At 41.8% G+C, this 13,964-nt stretch overlaps 1 protein-coding gene across 1 annotated transcript in view; it reads left to right on the plus strand.

Annotated features, from left to right (window-relative positions):
- LOC134340486 (integrin beta-3-like) overlaps positions 1 to 13,964 on the plus strand; it is a 143,299-nt gene that overhangs the window by 99,178 nt on the left and 30,157 nt on the right. The gene's annotated exons all lie outside the window — the stretch shown is intronic.

Genomic DNA, 13,964 nt, shown 5'->3' on the forward strand with positions numbered 1-13,964 from the left:
TAATGTATTTTACTTTTCTTTTTAAATCTTTTTATTGAGTAAGTATACAAAAAAGGTAAGCCATATAAACATTAATACAATGTTAAAGTATAATAAAATTCCAAAAGATAACAATACCAAAAAGAAAATACTACAATGTAATTTAAGCATAAGAAACCAAGATAACATAATAGTTTACTAAATTTTATATATATCAATGGAAAAAAGAAAAAAAAACCCCCAAAAAAAAACCCACCGTGCAACTAACTAAAAGCAAGGCAAAGCAATGGGCTAACTTGAAACCAAACAGAGTTAAACTTAAAATCACGTCCTCAATCCCGACCTCCATTAAAACAGTGAAAAAAAAACAAGAAGGGTAAATATTACATTAAATGAAAATATCGAATAAAAGGTCCCCAAATCTGTTCAAATTTAAATGAAGAATCATAAAGGTTACTTCTAATTTTCTCCAAATTCAAACATAAAATCGTCTGAGAAAACCAAAAAAAGGTAGTTGGGGCATTAAGCTCTTTCCAATGTTGTAAAATACATCTTTTCGCCATTAAAGTAAGAAATGCAATCATTCTACGGGCTGAAGGGGAAAGATTACTAGAAATTTTAGGTAGTCCAAAGATAGCAGTAATAGGGTGAGGAGAGATATCTATATTTAATACCTTAGAAATAATATTGAAAATATCTCTCCAAAAAGTTTCCAAAGTAGGGCAAGACCAAAACATATGAGTTAAAGAGGCTATCTGCCCCGAACATCTATCACAGAAAGGATTAATATGCGAGTAAAAACGCGCTAACTTATCTTTGGACATATGTGCTCTATGAACCACTTTAAATTGAATTAGGGAATGTTTAGCACAAATAGAGGAAGTATTAACTAATTGTAAAATCTGCCCCCAATCATCCACAGAAATGGTAAGCCCCAATTCCTGTTCCCAATCTACCCTAATCTTATCAAATGGAGCTTTCCTAAGTTTCATAATAATATTATAAATCATAGCCGATGCACCTTTCTGACATGGATTAAGGTTAATTATCGAATCTAAAATATATATAGAAGGGAGCATTGGAAAGGAAGAAAGTATAGTACTTAGGAAATTTCTAACTTGTAAATATCTAAAAAAATGTATTCTTGATAAGTTATATTTATTAGATAATTGTTCAAAAGACATAAGGGAACCATCTAAAAATAAATCCAAAAGCCGTAAAATACCCTTAGTCTTCCAAGTTTGAAAAGCGCGATCCGTAAAAGAGGGAGGAAAAAATATGTTACCTAAAATAGGAATCGCTAACCCGAATTGATTAAGATCAAAAAATTTTCTGAATTGAAACCAAATGCGCAAAGCATATTTAACTATCGGGTTAGAGACCTGCTTAAGGCGTTTCGAATCAAAAGGAAGAGAGGAACCTAAAATAGAACCAAGTGTATAACCCTGAACAGATTGTAATTCCAATGCTACCCATTTAGGAATAGATAGTATGTCCCGGTCAAGTAACCAAAATTTCATATGTCGAATATTAATAGCCCAATAATAAAATCTAAAATTAGGTAATGCTAAACCTCCATCTCTCTTAGCTTTCTGTAAATGTATTTTACCCAGTCTCGGATTCTTATTCTGCCAAATAAATGAAGAAATTTTAGAGTCAACTTTATCAAAAAAAAATTTAGGAACGAAAATTGGTAATGCCTGAAACACATATAAAAATTTTGGCAAAAAAAACATCTTAACTGCATTAATACGACCAATCAAAGTTAAATATAAGGGAAACCATTTAGATGAAAGTTGAGTAATATGGTCTATTAATGGTAAAAAGTTAGTCTTAAATAAATCTTTATGTTTACAAGTAATTTTAATCCCAAGATATGAAAAGTAATTATTAATCAATTTAAATGGAAATTTATAATATAAGGGAAGATATTTATTAATCGGAAAAAGTTCACTCTTACTAAGATTTAATTTATAACCTGAGAAAAGACCAAATTGTGCTAATAACTCTAAAACAGCAGGAATGGATCTCTCAGGATTAGAAATATATAAAAGTAAATCATCAGCATAGAGTGATAATTTATGGGACTTTAATCCCCGAGTTATCCCAGTAATATTTGAAGATTCTCGAATAGCAATTGCAAGAGGTTCTAATGCAATATCAAATAATAGGGGACTAAGAGGACAGCCTTGTCGAGTACCACGAAAGAGAGGAAAAAAAGGTGAGTTTAAAGAGTTACCTAATGTATTTTAACAACTCCAACACCTCCTCTCCCTTAATATCAACATGCTCCAGAACATCAACCTCACTCATATTGTCCTCACCATCATCAAGTTCCCTCTCATTGGTGAATACTGAAGAGAAGTATTCATTGAGGACCTCTCTCACTTCCACAGCCTCCAGGCACATCTTCCCACCTTTATCTCTAATCGGTCTTACCTTCACTCCTGTCATCCTTTTGTTCTTCACATAATTGAAGAATGCCTTGGGGTTTTCCTTTACCCTACTCGCCAAGGCCTTCTTCAAGGCCAACAGAAATAGAATCCCCCCCCCCATTATCCTAATTAGTATTAAATTATTTTTAATAATGCTCACATTACAACACTTTCAGCCCATCTACTCTGTGCCAAACTATTATTTTGCATGGATCCATCGACCCACACCCGGACCATAGCCCTCCGGATCCATGTATCTATCCAAATTTCTCTTAAATGTCGAAATTGAACCCACATGCTCCACTTCTACTGGCTGCTCGTTCCACACTTGCACTACTCTCTGAGTAAAGTACGTCCCACTCAGGCTCCCCTTAAACATTTCACCTTTCACCCTAAACCTATGGCCTCCAGTCCTACTGTCACCCAACCTTGGTGGGAAAAGCCAGCTTGCATTTACCCTATCTATACCCCTCATAATTTTGTGTATGCCTATCAAATCTCACCTCATTCTCCCGCACTACATGGGATGAAGTCCTAATCTATTCAACCTTTCTCGATAACTCAGGTCCTCCAGTCCAGGCAACGTCCTTGTAAATTTTCTCTGTACTCTTTCAATCTTATTTACATCTTTTCTGTAGGTAGGTGACCAGTACTCAACTCAATACTGGAAATTTGGCCTCACCAATGTCAACATTACATCCCAACTTCTGTACTCAATACTCTGATTTATGAAGGCCAATGTGTCAAAAATTCTCCTTACAACCTTATTTCACTTTGATTTTGATCTGCTGGTGATGCCACAGAGTTATGGATCTGTATTCCTAGATCCCTTTGTTCTATCACATTCGTCAGTGCCCTATTGCCTGCTGGGTAAGACCTACCGTGGTTGATCCTCCCAAAGTGCAACACCTAACACTTACCTACATTAAACTCCATCTGCTATTTTTCTGCAATTTTTCTAGCTGGTCCAGATCCCACTGCAAGCTTTGATAGTCATCCTTGCTGTTCACTGCACCCTCAATCTTGGTGTCATCCACAAATTTGCTGATCCAGTTTATCGCACTTTTATTCAAATCATTAATCAAACAACAATAGACCCAATGCCAATCCCTGTGGCACACCAGTCAGCGAAGCAACTATCTACAACCACTCTCTGGGTTCTCCCCTAAACCAATGCTGAATCCAATTTATGACTTCATCCTGAATGCCAGGCAACTGAACCTTTTGGCCCAATCTCCCATGCGGGACTTTGTCATAGGCCATGCTAAAGTCCATATTGACAACATGCACTGCCTTCTCTTCATAAACTTTCCTGATAACCTTGAAAAATGCCTTAAGATTGGTTAGACAAGACCTGCCATGCACAAAGTCATGTTGACTATCCCTAATCAGGCTCTGTCTATTCAAATATCCAGTCCCTTAGAATACCTTCCAATAATTTACCCACTACAGATGCCTGGCAACACTTACCAATTTTTATCAATGCACCATAAAAAGTATTCTGTCTGGATGTATAGCAGTTTGACCACAAGAAATTGCAGAGAGCTGTGCACATCACAGGAACTAGCCTTCCCCCTATGGACTCTGTCTATACTTCTTGCTGACTCAGTAAAGTAGCCACCATTATCAAAGACCCCACTCACCCTGGACATTCTTTCTTCTCCCCTCCTGCCTTCAGGCAGAAGATACAAAAGCCTAAAACCACACACCAGCAGGCTGAAGGACTGATTCCATCCCAGTTATCTGGCTCTTGAATGAGCCTCTTGTATGATAAGATGAACTCTTGGCCTCACAATTTATCTGGTTATGATCTTGCACTTATATCATTTACATGCACTGCACTGTTTTGGTAGCTCTTATACCTTATTGTTATTGTTTTACCTGATTCTAACTCAATACACTGTGTAATGAATTGATCTGTATAAACAGCATGCAAGACAATAGCCACAGGTCATTTATAAATCTGATTTGAAGCAGTAACTCTGACGTCACCGTGATGTGAATAGATGGTGGGTTGAAGGTGTTACGTACCCCGTAACTGGGTTGCCAAACCAGCAGAAATGGATCACTCAGTTGGAGTCTGGATTACTAGAACTAAGAAAGTTTTATTAAAGAAACCAGCAACACAGTAATCGAAAGGATAATAAATGCAACAGTTCAGCAATGATAAACACACATGTGCACAGAATTAAGATAACAGCATCAATCAAGCTCTATCGTTGTCTAGGGGTAAAGGACTAAATTTCAAAGTGACACAAAAGTTCAGTTCAATTTAGTTCAGTTCGCAGTAATCGTTGCCATGGCAATGGACAACGTGGGGAGAGAGAGAGAACGGGAACAACTGATCATTCAGACACGGCTTCCACTCACAGACCGGCGATATGGCTCACAAGCAGCTTTTGGGCAGGTCCTTGGTGATGTCACCTGAGGTCACCGACTGTGACCCCTCCTCCAGATGCAGTCGATCCTCTGCAGTGAACCCGGCACCCAAGCAAGGGCGGACACACACCGGGTTCCCGCTGATCGTACCTTTCCACCCTGTGCGTTGTCCGATACTTCCCACCGACTCGTGAGAGGCGCACCGCTTCCAGGGTCTCGTTACCTCGGGTGTCGTGTGTGTCCTGCCTTAGCGAACCGGTCCCTTTTTATCCCCCTGCTGGGGTATCGCCTGTCCACCACTTCAAACAGTTCAGGGTTCAAAGGGGGAGCCGCTCCAGACAGCTCTCTACACATCTCCAGGTGCTGTTTCATTGTGTCCCTTATCTCTCTCTTGAAGACAGGTGGCAGACCAACTGCTGATCACACAGGACAGCTAACATCTTATCTATGTGTATTCTCGTCACAAAGGATATCCTAAATATTGCACCCCACTCACACATTTATTCCACCTACCAACGGATAAGGAGCAACTTATTTACATAAAATGCTGGAAGAACTCAGCAAGTCATTTAGCATCTATTCATTCATTATATACTGCATCATATGATGTGGGCGACCATGATCTTTCTACGAGAATGATTGGTCTTGGCAAATTTTTCTACAGAAGTGGTTTGCCATTGCCGCATTCTGGCAGTGTCTTCACAAGACAGGTGACTGTAGCCATTAACCATATGCCTGGTGTCAGTGGTCACATAACCAGGACCACATGCACCATCTGCTCATAGGACCATCCACCATCTGCTCCCATAGCTTCACATGACCTTGATCGGGGAGGAGGCGGGGGCGCTAAGCAAGTGCTACACCTTGCCCAAGGGTGATCTGAAGGATATTGGAGGGAAGGAGAGCCTTACACTTCCCTTGGTAAAGACATAGCTCCACCCGACCACCCTTTAGCACCTGTGGACGGGAATGAGTAGTCAACATTTCAGACTGAGATGATGGGTCTCAGCTTGAAATGTCAACTCTTTATTCCCCTCTATAAATACTGCCTAATTTGCTCCAGCATTTTATATATGTTGCTCAAGATTTCCAGCATCTGTAGAATCCAGTGTTTAATCCTTCTGCCTGCCCACTGCTCAAAGTTGCCCACTGCTATGTGGTAGAAAACCTACACGTTTATAGAGAGAACAAACAAAAATTAGCAGAAGTCAGGATAAAACCTATGTGTCTGGATCTGTGAGGCACTGGCTTACCAGAGAGACCACACCTACATGTGATTAAACATGATCTTTTATATTCTCCTGACCGGGCTGACCCTTAACCTAATGTCTCAGAACGTGGTAAAAGAAGAAACATGGTGGAGTAACTTTCAGTATTATAAGAGGAAACACGTACTTCCTAATCAGAAAATTTTTGTAGGATTACAAAACTTCATCTTGCTGAGTTGGTGGATCCTGCCTCCTCCTGATCAGAACTGTGTACTGCAGGAGGTTATATTTCAAAATGTTTTATCTATGTTTGAGAAATAGTGTTTTGGAAATTAGTGGGGACTGTTCTATTCACAGGATTCCAGAGCAGCTAACAACAGCCGTGCTTTCTTTCCACACTTGTAACAATGGTTAGCCTGCTGCCTGACTCACTGTTTCCCTCTGGCACATTTTGCCTTGCTCCAGATTCCAAAGTCTGCAGTCTCTTTTGTCTCAGCCTTTGACAAATGAACCCGTCAGGAGTCAAGGCATTGGAGTGGAGTTGTATGATTGGGGGTGATTGCAACATTACTGTAACATGGATGCTCCGGGAAGGGTCGGCGATAGTATCTCCAAGGGTAACTTTGTCTTAGTCCACCCCAATATTCATGTAGACAATGACATTGCCCTATTGACCCTCCCAATTTTTATAGGTGCACTATGGAGCACACCTACACAAAAGCAAAGACCCCCACCACCCAGGTCATGCTCTTTTCTCCCTGCTGCCATCAGGTGCAGGAGCCTCAGGACTCAAACCACCAGGTTCAGGAACAGTTATTACCCCTCAACCATCAGGCTCTTGAACCAGAGGGGATAACTTCACTTGCCCCATCACTGAAAAGTTCTCACAACCTATGGACTCACTTTCAAGGCCTCTTCATCTCATGTTCCCAATATTTATTGCTTATTTATTATTATTTCTTTATTTTTGTATTTGCGCAGTTTGTTGTCTTTTTCACACTGGTTGAGCGCCCAAGTTGGTGCAGTCTTCCATTGATTCTATAATGGCTATTATTCGATTGTGGATTTATTGAGTATGCCTGCAAGATAATGAATCTCAGGGTTGTATATGGTGACATATGTGTACTTTGATAATAAATTTACTTTGAACTTTGGAAAGCATCATATCTACATGCATCACAGCTTGGTCTGGTAACTGTTCTGCAAGACCAGAAGGCGTTGCAGAGAGTCTGTCAATACTTCCTGCTGCCTCGGGGAATCAAGGATCCCACCCCTCCACCCCAAGCGTACTCTCTTTCCCTCTCTCACAGATAATACAAGAGCTTGAAAGCACCTACCACCACTCTCTAAGACAGCTTCTATTACTCTGTTACAAAACTCCTGAACTGACCTCTCGCACGTTGCAGATGTGTACTACCTCGAAGTATTTATGTTTTTACTGATCAGTATGGATGGCTTGCAAAACCAGGTTTTTCACTGTATTTTGAACGTAGCAACAACACACCAATACCAATGGTGTAGAATTTAGTGAGTGGTTCACACATAGGGAGGTCAGGATTAACTTCCCAGAGTGCTAAGTAATCATTCAGACCATAAGACATAGGAGTAGAATTAGGCCATTTGACCCATCAAGTCTGCTCTGCCATTCCATCATGGCTGATTTAATATCCCTCTCAACCCCATTCTCCTGCCTTCTCCCCGTAACCTTTGATGCCCTGATTAATCAAGAGCCTACCAACCTCCTCCTTAAGTATACCCAACAACTTGGCCTCCACAGCCACCTGTGGCAATGAATTCCACAGATTCACCACCCTCTGGCTAAAGAAATTCCTCCACATCTCTGTTCTAAAAGCATGCCCCTCTATTCTGAGACTGTGCCTTCTGGTCTTAGACTCCCCCACCACAGGAAACATCCTCCCCACATCCACTCTATCGAGACCTTTCAATATTTGATAGGTTCAATGAGATCCCACCTAGTTCTTCTCAACAGGCCCAGAGCCATGAAACACTCCTTGTATGTTAACCCTTTCATTCCCAGGATCATTCTCTAGACCCAATTCAATGCCAGTATTTACCAATACTTGTTGTCATCTTTGATTCTGGGAAGTTTAACAATCAACAACGACTCTGTGGGTGAATTTCGAGGCTAAGGTATTGGAAAAAAAGTGAGTTACCTGCAGGGGATAGGTACTGGCTAGGTGAGTGGGTGGGGAACCTTCTGCTGGGCTAACTGTCCCCGGCGCCATGGTAACATAGCGGTTAGCACAACGCCATTACAGTTGGGGCTGTTGGGGTTTGGAGTTCTATTCTGACATCATCTGTATGGAGTCTGTTCACTCTCCCCATGGATTTTCTTTGGGTGCTCCAGTTTCTTCCCATGGTCCAAAGAAGCACCAGATAGGTTATAAATCGTTCTGTGATTAGACTAAGGTTAATTGAAGTTGCTGTACCTCTATAAATAAATAAATTCATCCATCAGCATTACTTCAGGCTCCTCACAAAATCACCTGTAATGGTGAGACCTGTCACCCTGCCTGGTCTACGGGTTTATAGGTGACATGGACAGTATGAGTAATGAGTTTGCAATAAGTGGATGTAGACAAAGTCCTTCAAATGTGCCCCCTGGGGAAAGGCTGATGAGTCCCTACCTTCAAATGGTCAGTTCCTTTGAAACCCTGCGAATGGGATGAGCGACCTCTACCAGCCACAACCATCTTCCACTGTGTGACAGGTTTCCCTCGAGTCACACTCGTTAATGCCGCAGTGACATCACTCATGACTCACCTCTGGAGTCCATGTGTTGACCAAAACTGTAATGACACCTGCAGAACTCAGTGAATGGGGGGTTACTGATGAGTAAATACACTGTCAATGGCTTCTTCCTTCACTGAATTAGTGAAGGTCAATAAGCCCCCTGTCTCTGTGGGCATTAGAAGCAATGGCTCTTAATTCAAACTCTTGATAAACACAGGGTAGTTCCACTTCATCTTTTGGGGATTCTAACTTTCCATCTTTATTCTTATTATTTCTGTTTTTCCTTCTTTTTGTATTTGCACATTGGTTGTTGTCTGTCTTGTTGGGTGTCATCTTTCATTGATTCCATTGTGTTTCTTGGATTTACTGTGAATGCCCACAAGAAGATGTATCTCAGGGTTGTATGTGGTGACAGATACGTACTTTGATAATAAATTTACTTTCAACTTTAAACTTCAGCACTTTCTGTCCACTGGCAAAATAAAAATACAAATGTTATTATTTCTGTACACTGTGTGAATTTAACTGGTTTATAAAGTTTGAAGTAAATTTATTAACAAAGTACATATATGTCACCATATACAGCCCTAAGATTCATCTTCTTGTGGGCAAACTCAATAAATCCAGAATAGAATAATAACCATAATAGAATCAATGAAAGACCACGTCAATAGGGCGTTCAACCACAGTGCAAAATACAACACACTGTGCAAATACATGTAACCCTCCGGCTCTGTCGGCTGTGTAAGTCTCGGGAAGACCATCTCTGGCCCCACCAAACGTATGAGATTGAGGTGCAAAATCTCCTGTTTGTGTGGATGCTGTGTGATGTGTCACCCTGTTACAAATCAGTACCACATAGTAACAGACAGTACACCATATGCAATTAAACGATTTAGCTTTATAATTCTCAATTTGACTAAAGGGTTAGTAAAGTAAAACAAAAAGAAAAGGGCCCATTTTAATGAAACAGTCTAATACACACAAGTAGAGCTCACGGTTTCCCTTCCGCTGTTCCTCCATCGATTTCCCCGGGCTTCTTCAACTCCCGGCCCCACTCCACGTCCACTCCTTTCTAGTGTCTACGACCTCTCCTTCCTGGCATCTTCTCTCTCCATCTCCTGCCGAACAAAAGACTCAACAAGTAAAAACACTCCCTTCATTGGACAGCTCACATTCCAAAGCCCCCACTATCTCCAGCCATAACCCAAACACTGCTGCTACAGAAAAACCATGACATTAACAGTGCTTCTACAGAAAGACCATTACATTAGCAGTGAAACCTTTCCCAGGGTGTTACATACAAAAAGAAAAAAATAATAATTATAAATAAGCAATAACCATTGAGAACATGAGATGAAGAGTCCTTGAAAGTGAGTCCATAGGATGTGGGAACATTTCAATGATGGGGCACGTGAAGTTGAGTGAAGTTATCCCCTCTGGTTCAAGAGCCTGAGAGTTGAGGTGTAATAACTGCTCCTGAACCTTGGTGTGAGTCCTGAAGCTCCTGTAGCACCTTCCTGAAGGCAGCAGTCCTGGGGTGTGGGGATCCCTAATAATGGATGCTGCTTCCCTGCAACAGTGTTTCGTGTAGAAATGCCTGATGGTTGGGAGGGCTTTACCCATGATGGACTGGGCCACATCCAGAACTTTTTATAGGACTTTCTGTTCAAGGGCGTTTGTATTTCCATACCAGGCTATGATGCAGCCAGTCAATATACTCTCTACCACACATCCATAGAAGTTTGTCAAAGTTTTAAATGTTGCGTCTAATCTTTGCAAACTCCTAAGGAAGTAGAGGTGCTGTCGTGCTTTCTCTGTAATTGAACTTGCATGCTGGGGCCAGGACAGGTCCTGCAAAATAATAACACCTGGAATTTAAAGTTGCTAACCCTCTCCACACTCCTCCAATAAGGGCTGGCTCATGGACATCTGGTTTCCCTCTCCTGAAGTCAATAATCAGCTTATTGATCCTGTTGCCTGAGTGGGAGGTGGTTGTTGTGGCACCACTCATCCAGGTTTCCAATCTCCCTCCTACATGTTGATTCATGACCCCCTTTGATTCAGCCAATGACAGTGATGTCATCAGCAAACTTAAATATGGTATTGGAGCTGTGCTTAGTCTCACAGTCATAAGGATAAAGTGAGTAGAACAGGGGGCTAAGCACACGACCTATTCTCATAAGGCATGCTCCCCAATCCAGGCAGCATCCTTGTAAATCTCCTCTGCACCCTTTCCATAGTTTCCACATCCATTTCAGAGACTTGGATGGATCAGGGGCAGGAATGGTTACTTCAAGTGCCAGGCTTCAGATGTTTCAGAAAGGACAGAGAGGCAGGCAAAAGAGGTGGGGGCGTGGCACTGTTAATCAGAGATAGTGTCACGGCTGCAGAAAAGGAGGAAAACAAGGAGGGATTGTCTACGGAGTCTCTGTGGGTGGAAGTTAGGAAGAGGAAGGGGTCAATAACTCTACTGGGTGATTTTTATAGACCACCCAATAGCAACATGGACATCGAGGAGCAGATAGGGTGACAGATCTTGGAAAGGTGTAATAATAACAGGGTTGTTGTGGTGGGGGATTTTAATTTCGCAAATATGGATTGGCATCTCCCCAGAGCAAGGGGTTTAGATGGGGTGGAGATTAATAAGTGTGTTCAAGAAGGTTTCTTGACACAATATGTAGATAAGCCTACATGAGGAGAGGCTGTACTTGATCTGGTACTGGGAAATGAACCTGTTCAGGTGTCAGGTCTCTCAGTGGGAGAGCATTTTGGAGATAGTGATCACAATTCTATCTCCTTTACCACAGCATTGGAGAGGGATAGGAACAGATAAGATAGGAATGCGTTTAATTGGAGTAGGGGGAAATATGAGGCTATCAGGCAGGAACTTGGAAGCATAAATTGGGAACAGATGTTCTCAAAGAAATGTATGGAAGAAATGTAGCAAATGTTCAGGGAATATTTGCGTGGAGTTCTGCATAGGTACATTCCAATGAGACAGGGAAAGGATGGTAGGGTACAGGAACCGTGGTGTACAAAGGCTGTTGTAAATCTAGTCAAGAAGAAAAGAGAAGTTTACGGAAGGCTCAAAACACTATGTAATGATAGAGATCTAGAAGATTATAAGGCTAGCAGGAAGGAGCTTAAGAATGAAATTAGGAGAGCCAGAAGGGGCCATGACAAGGCCTTGGCGAGCAGGATTAAGGAAAACCCCAAGGCATTCTACAAGTATGTGAAGAGCAAGAGGATAAGACATGAGAGAATAGGACCAATCAAGTGTGACAGTGGAAAAGTGTGTATGGAACTGGAGGAGATAGCGGAGGTACTTAATGAATACCTTGCTTCAGTATTCACTGCAGAAAAGGATCTTGGCGATTGTCGGGATGACTTACAGAGGACTGGAAAGCTTGAGCATATAGACATTAAGAAAGAGGATGTGCTGGAGATTTTGGAAAGTATCAAGCTGGATAAGTCACAGGGACTGGGCAAGATATACCTCAAGCTACTGTGAGAATTGAGGGAGGAGATTGCTGAGCCTCTGGCAATGATCTTTGCATCATCAATGGGGACGGAAGAGGTTCCGGAGGATTGGAGGGTTGTGGATGTTGTTCCCTTATTCAAGAAAGGGAGTAGAGATAGCCCAGGAAATTATAGACCAGTGAAACTTACTTCAGTGGTTGGTAAGTTGATGGAGAAGATCCTGAGAGGCAGGATTTATGAACATTTGGGGAGGCGTAATATGATTAGGAATAGCCAACATGGCTTTGTCAAGGTAGGTTGTGCCTTACGAGCCGGATTGAATTTTTTGAGGATGTGACCAAACACACTGATGAAGGTAAAGCAGTAGATGTAGTGTATATGGATTTCAGCAAGGCATTTGATAAGGTACCCTATGCAAGGCTTATTGAGAAAGTAAGGAGGCATGGGATCCAAGGGGACATTGCTTTGGGATCCGATGCCTCCTTACTTTCCAAAATTGGGTTTCCCACAGAAGGCAAAGAGTGGTTGTAGACGGGTCATATTCTGCATGGAGGTCGGTGACCAGTGTGTGCCTCAGGGATCTGCTCTGGGACCCCTTTTCTTCATGATTTTTATAAATGACCTGGATGAAGAAGTGGAGGGATAGGTTAGTAAATTTGCTGATGACACAAAGGTTGGTAGTGTTGTGGATATTGTGGAGGGCTATCAGAGGTTGACTCTGTGATTAGGAAGGCATACGGTGTATCGGCCTTCATCAACCATAGGATTGAGTTTAAGAGCCAAGAGGTAATGTTACAGCTATTTAAGAGCCTGGTCAGACCCTACTTGGAGTACTGAGCTCATTTCTGGTCACCTCACTACAGGAAGGATGTGAAAACTATAGAAAGGGTGCAGAGGAGATTTACAAGGATGTTTCCTGGATTGGGGAGCATGCCTTATGAGAATAGGTTGAGTGAACTCGGCCTTTTCTCCTTGGAGCGATGGAGGATGTGCGGTGACCTGATAGAGGTGTATAAGATGATGAGAGGCATTGATCGTGTGGATAGTCAGAGGCTTTTTCCCAGGGCTGAAATGGCTAACATGAGAGGGCACAGTTTTAAGATGCTTGGAAGTAGGTACAAGAGGAGATGTCAGGCGACGGTGGTGGAGGTGGATATAAGAGTCTTTTAAAAGAGTCCTGGGTAGGTACATGGAGCTTAGAAAAATAGAGGGCTATGGGTAACCCGAGGTAATTTCTAAGGTAAGGACATGTTCGGCACAGCATTTTGGGCCGAAGGGCCTGTATTGTGCTGTAGGTTTGCTATGTTTCTATAAAATTCAAGAACATACAAACAACCTTTTAAGTTTGGAGCACACTGGCCCCTGAGGAAAGTGAGATTAGTGGATGTAGGGTCTTTGAGCTAACACATTAATTCTGTTTATTTCTCCACAGATGCTGACTGCACTGCATGTGTTTATATTCCAAATGTTCAGCATCTTGAGTTTATTTTATACTTTCAGCTCACGGACATTTTTAGTTAAGGATAATGTATCCTTTTTTTCATTCTGGACATACACTGTGAGCTGTAGTTTTTAAATTTGCCTCTCAATCTGAAATTTGAAATTATTAAACTGAGCTCAATAGAGGCAACCTGTTCACCATCCTCCTCCTGCAGCGCCTTCTACCAGGTGTTAAATCCGGAGGACCTCCGGACTCCTCCGCAGTCCCGCATGCGTAATGTCCGGA

The sequence above is a fragment of the Mobula hypostoma genome, chromosome X1 (assembly GCF_963921235.1).
Source record: "Mobula hypostoma chromosome X1, sMobHyp1.1, whole genome shotgun sequence".
In the NCBI taxonomy this organism is placed as follows: Eukaryota; Metazoa; Chordata; class Chondrichthyes; order Myliobatiformes; family Myliobatidae; genus Mobula; species Mobula hypostoma.